The 9,918-nt window shown below is 37.5% G+C and overlaps 1 long non-coding RNA gene across 1 annotated transcript; it reads right to left on the bottom strand.

Moving 5' to 3' along the window:
• Positions 1 to 382: 382 nt before the first annotated feature.
• LOC115029231 lies at positions 383 to 2,646 on the bottom strand. The gene is made up of 3 exons (XR_003834785.1): positions 2,534 to 2,646; positions 1,075 to 1,179; positions 383 to 465 (listed from the first exon to the last, which is right to left on the bottom strand). It is a non-coding gene; the product is annotated as an uncharacterized LOC115029231 (long non-coding RNA).
• Positions 2,647 to 9,918: the final 7,272 nt, after the last annotated feature.

The raw sequence follows: 9,918 nt of genomic DNA on the forward strand, positions 1-9,918 counted from the left end.
CTAAGTCTTTCATAGTCACATGAATGGTGTTTTTTTCACAGTGATTTTTATGTCGAATCAAGGTGATAGCAAAGATTAGCAACCATATTTTTTTTTGAAAGGAGTAACTCGTTTATTAGTGGGTGTGTGCCTGTGTGTATATTTTTTTTAGAAGCTTTCAATTTTTATTTATTTTTTTTAATATTTTTTATTACATATTTTCCTCAATTACATTTCCAATGCTATCCCAAAAGTCCCCCATAGCGCCCCCCACTTCCCTACCCACCCATTCCCATTCTTTTGGCCCTGGCATTCCCCTATATTGGGGCATATAAAGTTTGCAAGTCCAATGGGCCTCTCTTTCCAGTGATGGCCGACTAGACCATCTTTCGATACATATGCAGGTAGAGACAAGAGCTCCGGGGTACTGGTTAGTTCATCATGTTGTTCCAACTATAGGGTTAGCAACCATATTTTTAATGAGGCCTAGAAGAATAAAATAAGAAGAAAAGCATCATTCAGTTTTGGAACAAATGGAAGTTTGTAAATATTTAGTTCCTTTACTTTGAAAATAACAGTACATATGGCAACAAATATTTAAAAAAATATTTGAAACAACCCATTATTTTTGGAACAACAGTTTAGGAAACATTTAACATTTTTTTATTTTTATTCATACATAAATGCATATATATGTATGTATATATATATATATATATAGAGAGAGAGAGAGAGAGAAAGAGAGAGAGTAGTATTCATGTTAATGTGTTATACAAATATATACATATATATATAAACCTATACATACCTATAGATATTCCTACATATACATACATAGATATGTATGTATATACATACCTATAGACATTCCTATGTATAAATATATAGATATGTATATACAAACACCCATATATAATGTATAAATTATATATAAAACCATGTTTGTAAATGTTTTTTATAACTGTAAACCACAAATGCAAATGGATGGTATTTTTATTCACTTTGAAATATAATTTCAATTTGCTCAGATAGGACTTGGAGCAGTTTTCCTTTCTCCAATCCTTGTCACATGATTTCCATAAGCACCAATCTTACATTTTATTTCTGCCACCCCTGCATACCCATGAGGAGTCTTGGAGTTGGGTGTGGTTCTGGTGTGCTCTTGGTGTATTCTAATATCATTTCAGAGTTCAGCACCTCCTAGGTTAAAGAAAAGCATCTTATCACTAGGCTATAATGTGAGGCTGTCTGTCACTATTTCCCACTGTCACCAACCTGTCCTTATTGCCCCCGACACCCATTTCTACTGTGAACTTTCATCAGCAACTATTTACTGTCTACTTCCCAAAAGTAATGTGAATTTAGTAAAGTTTTTATCTCTTTCCGCTTCTCTCCAGCAACCATGTCACCAGCAGGGCTGGGACCAAGCTCATCCACCAGCAGGATGAACATGGATGGAACATGTGCTTGTGGCCTCCCCAAGCTCAGCACACATTTTGATGAGCTCTTCCTTCTCCTGTCTAGCTTTAGGTTTAGGCAGAGCTGTGGTCTAAACACACTCCAGAATGTGTGTGTATTGATTTTCAGTCAATATGGTAGGATTTTTAAAGGCAGAGGTATACAAAGGGTAGCTAAGTCAGAAGGGTGGAGTCTGGCAGATGGGATTAGGGCTCATAGAATAACTTGAAAGGCAAGGGTTGTTTCTTTCTCTGCCATCCTCAGTTTGAAAACTGAATCCCTTCCTGCTGGGGAATGCAGTCGTGAGGCATTATCTTGAAGACAGGGATCAAACATCAACAGACAACACATAAGCACACAAATTAGTGGCTTGATTTTGGACTTCCCAGTCTAGGTAACTATGATAAATAAACAGCTGTCACTTATATATTGCTCTTAGGTATTGCTACAGCAGCACAGACTAAGATATTTTATTTATTAGTATTGCTGCATGAGAATTATAATATATAGCACTCTTTAAACCACGAGTAACTGTAATTTCTCAGAAGTAATGAATGGAGCCATAGAGCACCGTGGTCTAGATGTGAGGCTCACTGCATATTGACTTGGGTCACTAACACATGGATTAAGAAGGCAGCTTATCTAGGCCTGTCCATTCCTTTGTTGAACCAGCTAGGAAGCAGTTCGGAGACTCTACCCTCATCTATCTCTTATCTGAAAAGCTAACCTGGATGTGCATGAACCTGGCTAGATTCCAAAAGCAAGAAAAGGCAAATGCGAAGTTTCACACAGCGTAAGGACAGAACTGGAATACCATCGCATCAGCTGTATTAACTGACAAAAACAAAAACTCACAGGGCCATTTGACATTCAAAAAGGAAGGAAATAGATGCTATGTATTGAAAGTACAAATGACACCTTCACATTGTAAAAAGAGATAAGAAAAATGAAAGGTTGAATAATCAGGATGGCGTTTACAACTGAATGACTATAAAGACCCCATGATCTCAATTAATTACGTCTATCTCATAGACAAAATATAGCCACCACCTTTCAAGAGCTACAGTCTCTGCCACACTGTGTCATTAAGTCTTACATCAAGTCTTCTGTGCCTCTTCATAATGCAGAGATGTTTTCAACTGAAAAGACAAGGCTTCTATACTCCAAATACAATAATGGTCCAAGACAGATGCTGCTAATCCATTGCAAATTTTCATTCCTATTAAAAATTCAGGCTAGGGGTTACAGAATAATCAGAATTTGGTAGTAATTCTAAGATTTTTGTTTAGTAAATCGACGCCAGACTTAAGATATTGGGTCCAAGCAGTGTCCCTTTATCCAATGTTTATTCTACTACCTGGGACTGATTCACTTGTCCGACGCCCCCTCTGGATGCTTCTGCAAAGACTTATCTCCTAAGATCTGAAATGTCCTTTTTCTGTCACATCTTATTTCTGAAGAAAGGTCCTGTGTTTGCAGCTGTGTAGATTTCTCAATATGATTCCTGTTCAAGTAAAATTAAGGGAACATAGTTACTTTTGCAATTTGAAAGACGTCCGTCCCTTTTAGTTCAATATTGAAGCTCTTCAGTCAATAGAAGTCAATTAAAAACTGTGTGGGCTTTCTATGAACCTGATCATTATCTACTTTGTGGTAGAAAAGTCACCTGAAAAAATCTTTTTTTAAGTCTCACTTTCTAGATGTAATCACAGTTACTTTGGAATGAGACTTCAGTGCCACCCAGCCTATACACGCTTCCTAACAGCCCTTTTATCCAGCTGACAAGGTCTACTAAACATGGCCTTAATTCTTTTTAAAATCTTAGCAAAGGCTCTCACAAGCTAGCTCTAATTTGTCTTCCAGCCTTATATTACTTTGAGAACTTGATCTTGGCAACAGAACTGAAGCTGGGAAACAGTTTTATTTTCCAACAAAGAAGGCTCTCTGTAACACCTCCGAGTTCTGCATACAGCTAGCTCTTTTCTTTAACTTGTCTCATTCTTTAGGGTTCCTTATCATATGCAGCTGAGAGCAACCAGATGTCACTGTTTTAAATATTGGCATGGAAACCATCTTGACTGAGTCCAAACACACATAAAGAGCAGTTTCTAGTTTCTAAATTATCCCAGGCCACAATTCCAGCATGTTTTTCTCTCACATAACAAAGGTTATGAACATTATTGAAAATTACTTCAACTTTTCTTTTTTAAGGAAAATTAATACAATGTTTTTGGAGATTGGGTATAACCCCAAAAGTTCTTGTTCTGTGCCATATAGATACTGCACACCAAGTTCTTCAAACTGCAATGCTTTAAACCAATAATCATGGACTCGTGGGGAAAGGCATTTGTTGCAAAAATAATGACCTTAGTATGAACTCAGGTAACCATGTACTAGAATTAGAGACCCAACTTCTGAAAGATGTCTTTTGATCTTCATATATACAACATGATACATGTACGTATATATATATATATATATATATATATATATATATACACACACACACACACACACAAACCAAGGTAATTTTTAAATGAATTAATAATAAAATTTTTTTTAAAAAGTATGTGTTATTTCCACAAATTTATGGTTGGCAAGGCATTTCAGACTATCTAGTTGATGCTCATCTGAACATAGCTTAACATACACATAAATCAGCAGGAAACTGTGAGTAACATGGGAACTGGGTGGTCCCTGGTCCAGTACAGATGCATCAAAGATGACACAAGATTCCTCTGCTCCACATGGGAAATCTCACTTGGACTTATTCTAACCATGATGGCTAGATTGCAGAGGAAGACTGAAAATATACAACACTTTCATAGTATAACAGACTTAGACTGAAGACTCATTCCTGCCATATTCTCTTGCCCAAAGCAAACCAAGAATCTAATCCATACAGAAAATGTGGGAAAGGTACATCTGTTAAAATGTGGGAAAGGTACATCTCTTTCACAAGAGAGCCTTGTTGCTAAGGACATGGATAGAGAAAGGTAAGATAAAGATTCTGGTTATTCTATAGTCTCCTTGTTGGTTGTGGAGCACATCAAGATAGAAAGAACAGTGACAACACACCCTGCTGAAAACACAGCCTTAATTGTGGACAAAAGGGGACTCTTGCTGCTGCTGGAAACCAAGAGGAAATCCATGATCCCTGTTTCCAGTAATTCCTTTGCTACAAGCCCTGGGCTTTCACCACAATGTAGTCTTGCCTCATGATGTAAGGAGTGTGACATTCCTCACAAGTGATGTTATTCAATTCCTATTCCCTGGCACCTGAGAATGTGACAATGTTTGGACATTATATCATTGCAGGTATCAAGTTAAGAAAAAAATCATATTGGGCATATTTGTACTGATATGAGGACCTATGTCCAAAAAGGAAATGAATTGGGACTCAGACACACAGGAAAGAATTCTGTGGTGATAGAGGCAGAGGTCAGAGTAATATGTCAATATGCCTCAATACATCAAGTATTCCTACCAACCATTAGAAGAATCAAGAGGGGATCCTTTTCTAGAGCTTTCAGATAGGGACACAGTTTGAACATCTGTCCTCCAGAACTGTCAGACAATGCTTTTCTGTTGTCCTGAGCAACCAGGTTGTGATGAATCACTAAAGAAACTTAGTATGTACCTTTTATGCCCCCCCCAATAATTTTAGAGTATGGAACAATTTTATAGTTCGTATAGGTCATTCTGGCTTGAAAATTAAACTGACAAGAGGAAAGCATGAACTGACATAAGAAATATGAACAGGAGAATTTAACACAGCATCAGATCTCTTGTGAAGAAAAGGGGTAACAAAGCCCCGGGGTTTGATATGAGTCGAACAAAGATAGGTAAATATGGGAAAACAACTATATGCTGTGGGGAATGGGTAAGATAGAGGGAGATAAGAATTATTTAAATAATACTTGTTTGTGCAGAATTTTCTAGGTCTAGACTCCTTGATAAACAACTCATTTTTCTCCTAGTACTGGAAGGACATTGTTCACATGGCCTTTCAATCTCCTGTTTTAGAAAGAACAGGGGAGATTTGGGTGGCATTTTGGCCTCTGCTGTTTTGGAAGTAGCTATAGCTCAAAAATAGGCCTTATACCAATGTAGTGAATTTCACAAGGTATAGTCTTTCACACATACAAACTTTCTAACTGTAAATACCCTACTCCAACCTTTTGCCTAGTCTAACAAAGGAGAAAAAAATAAATCAAGTACAAGCCAGCATTTCTTATTTCTTTAGAATAAAGAAGACAAAATGAGAGGGATAAAGACCACTGGCTTTAGAAAGTTACAGTTTTCTCGCCAGTTCCCACAAAGTTTACCCATTACTACCACCACCTAAAATACCCACTTGAAGGTAATCTCACAGCTTCCAGTACAATTTCATTTGACCTTTAGCTAAAGACCACCTCTACTGGGCAACTGACTTTGTCCCATCTACTGAAGCTGTTTCAGAAGACAAGCTTGATGCTGTTCCATTCATTGGTCAGCTGGGGAATCTAAAAGCTGTTCATCCAACCTTAAAGGGCCAACTGAGGCAATAACAAAACTTATTTTATATGTTTTTCAGAAAAAAAATATGCAGGGAAGAAAAATGAAAATAATAAAATAGTCTGTTTACCTGAAAAGTATGTTTTTGTGTGTGTGTGCAAAATACCATGTTTACAGAGTCAATCCATCATGTATCCCAAGGAGCAGAAGTGAAGCATGCTTCTTCCACACAATGTTTGACATGAAAAGTGAGTATTTTATTGGCACTGGATGATTTAACCTTAGATAGTGGTGTCTAGAGTAGATTAGCAGCATGCCATGCAAGGAGGAGATTATTCAGCAATTTGTGTACCAGAGAGAAGCAGTCCAAAATAATTCAGGAGACAGACATGCAGGAGGGATGAAGTTGCTTTATGTCAGACGAATACAGCTGGCATGAAGGTAATAGTGATTGAAATCAGACAAAGCTAAAGAATCCTGCTACCCCGTTGTTAAATGATGGTTTGTATGTCAGAGTTGTGGACAATGCCATGGAAATATTGACCCAATCACACACACACACACACACACACACACACACACACACACACACACACACACCACTACCACCACCACCACCACCACCACCTCACACACAAGGACATATTTACTGCTGTGAAAGACAGAGGGATGTGGTTAAAATAGTTCTGGAGCTTAAGTATCTGATACCCAGTTTATTGTTTACTGATGTTCAAACTGCACCTGTCACATAGCAATTACATACCTTATATCTAATCTACACTGTTGTGACAAGCATTGAAAAGGATGGTGCAGGCAAAATACAGTTTCAAGGAAGAAAATCAGGAAAATCCATATCAGATTCCACCATCACTATTTCACATAGGTACATGCATGTCCATTTGGGTACACACTTGGAACTATAAGCCTCTTCAGATGACAGTTTTATAACCCTAACAGAAGCTTAAAATTTAGGAAGATCATATTTATTTTTAATTTGAAAATATTGTGAGATGAAACTCAGGGAAATTTCTCCAGTTCTAATCTTAAAGACATGATTAGTTCACTAATAGATGCCGCTGTTCCATACTGAGAAATCCTGTCAGCTAAGCAGCTGAGAGAGAACAGCATTGCCTCCTCTGCCCACATGAGGGTCATTTGAGTCACACAATAAAGGTGGGAATAATAGGACTAACAGCAAACTAAAGCAGAAGAGATGAGGGAAGCTAAAAGCAGGTCAATTTGTGTGGCCCAACAGATTGTAGGGCAAAAGACTATAGACCTAAAATAAATCTCAATATCCATTCTCTGGTGTTCAATGAGTATTTTTCACTTCTCTGAGTATTTGTGTTGTATTTGGTTGCCTCTCATTTCAACAATAAAGCAAAGGACTTTATACTATTTGATGAGTAACTTTTAAAAGGGAGTCTTTGAGATTTTTAAAAACTAGAAAACAACAATATAATTTATTACTGCACTCATTATAGGAGATCTAACATGAGGATAGAATAAATGAAAGCAGAAATTCCAGTCTAAAGATGATGAGGATTCCATTCTAGGTGTAATTATTGTGGTGTTTTAATGCATCAGTCGCATAAGTCTGTCTTATATTTCTTGGGTCATGTCCCTCACTTTATAATTCACATAAAGTAGCAAACTAAAGATCTACATACTATGTTTTTGTCCCTTGTAATTTGTTATAGAAAATACACATTACAGAAAAAGCATGACATTTAAGAACTTGATTTCCTCAGTATTGATCCGTCTTTCAGTTCCACAAATGAAGGCACTCACAAGATGGTCGGAAGAAAGGGAATTTTTCAAGTAATAATAGTATTGGCTGTATTTTTAAACAGACATTATGCCCTTCCTTTTCAGATAAGTGCATGGTACTTCTCGTCTACCATAACATCTACCAGGGTAGAAGGACCTATGATTGCTGAAAATATTGCTGCCCATTGATATGTGTTGACTGTTCCTTCCTTTTCCATTGCTGTTAGCCCATCCCTATTATTTTCTCTGAACAATAAATGTGTATGAAATGGCACCAGCCACTCCCAAGCTATACAATCCTCCATATGGTCCTACCATCTTTCCTTTTCTTATTGACATGGGAGAATAACATGACAAAAATTTAAACTCTTAGCAAATGATTGTTCAGAATCCACAGTAACAACTAAGCAGAACTTCTTCAATGCATTTGATCTGCCAGTGACAGTTCTGTAGCCATGGCAATAATAATCACTGGAACTGCTCAAGAATATCAGCCAATCAGTAACAGCTCTCGCTTCTCAACATCACCCACCAGAGAATGGACTTTTGCAAGAAACATGTTCTGAATATCAAGTTCTCAATGATGGTATTCCCCTAGCAACCACCCTCGGTAGCTGGTGTCAACATAACCCTGTCTTAGCAACCCATAAATCCCACAACTGCACTCTTCCTAACAGCCCTATAAAAGACCAAATTTTTCCTTGCTTAAAGAGTGTACCTGATCCACAAACCTTTTCCTCTCTTTAATAAGAGTACCACCATAAACCTTATGTTCCGCATAATAAATAATGATCTTGTCTTTTGATTGGTAAAGTCAGAATATGGTGAGATTGGGGATATTAAGTCAGCTGAGACTTCCAGTGAGAAAGATATGGTTCTCCTATCTTAGGCCTATCATAGACATGTGTCATTTGCATAAATTACTGCTATTCATGAGGGATTATCTAGATTAGGTTAACAGAGGTGAGAACAGCCAAACAGCCCTCTCAGTCACAGTAGGTGGAACCACTCCATGGTGCTGGGGTTCTGGGCTGATTAATGCAAAGGCATGAATCTCTCTCTGCTTCTTGGCTATTTGCAATGTGACCACCCACTTTTTTTTTTTACAATTATCATCCAAATTTTATTGGACATTTTATTTGTTTACATAAATAGTTAGTCTTTTTGTTTTTATGTATATACTGTAGCTGTCTTTAGACATACCAGAAGAGGGCATTGGATCCCATTACAGATGGTTGAGCCATCATGTGGTTGCTGTGGATTAAACTCAGAACCTCAGGAAGAGCAGACAGTGTTCTTAACAGCTGAGCCATCTCTCAAGCCCCATTTTTACATTTCAACTATTAATCCCCTTTCCCTCCTCAAACCTCCTATCCCATCCCCCTTCCCACTGCTTCCATGAGGGTGCTCCCCCACCTATCCACCCACTCCTACCTCACCTCCCTGGCATTCCCCTACACTGGGGTGTCCAGCCTTCAGAAGACCAAGGGCCTCTCCTCCCATTGATGCCAGATAAAGCCATCCTCTGCTACATATGCAGCTGGAGCCATGGGTGCCTCCATTGGTTGACCATCCACTTTATAAGATGCTCTGCCATACTGAACTGTCCCCTTGAACTGTAAGCCAAAATAAACCCTTTCTTAAGTTGTTGTATTCAGTTATTTGGACAGATCAGGAAGAAAACTGAATAATAAGATGCTGACATGGAATAATTTAGAGTAACCTGACACATTTATACAGAGTTTAAATCTAAGTTATGACCATAGAAAATTACACAATGGAAACAGTAAATTTTTACCTCTAGTTTCTCATATAAACTGAGATTTCCCCTTTTGGGATCAGATTTCTTTGTATTAATGTAGTCATTAATATAGTTTTAAATTTTAACTTTGTTATTTCATTGGAAATTTATTTCTAAAAATTAAAATACTTCTGTGTATTTTTTGATAAAACAATAGTGATATCATGGTTAAGAAAAATACCAAAACAGGACATTAAAGAGAGATAATATACAATACAATAGAAATTGATAAATTTTTTTTAATTTTTAATATTTTTTATTACATATTTTCCTCAATTGCATTTCCAATGCTATCCCAAAAGTCCCCCATAGCGCTCCCCACTTCCCTACCCACCCATTCCCATTCTTTTGGCCCTGGCATTCCCCTATATTGGGGCATATAAAGTTTGCAAGTCCAATGGGCCTCTCTTTCC

The sequence above is a fragment of the Mus caroli genome, chromosome 14 (genome assembly GCF_900094665.2).
Source record: "Mus caroli chromosome 14, CAROLI_EIJ_v1.1, whole genome shotgun sequence".
Classification (NCBI taxonomy): Eukaryota; Metazoa; Chordata; class Mammalia; order Rodentia; family Muridae; genus Mus; species Mus caroli.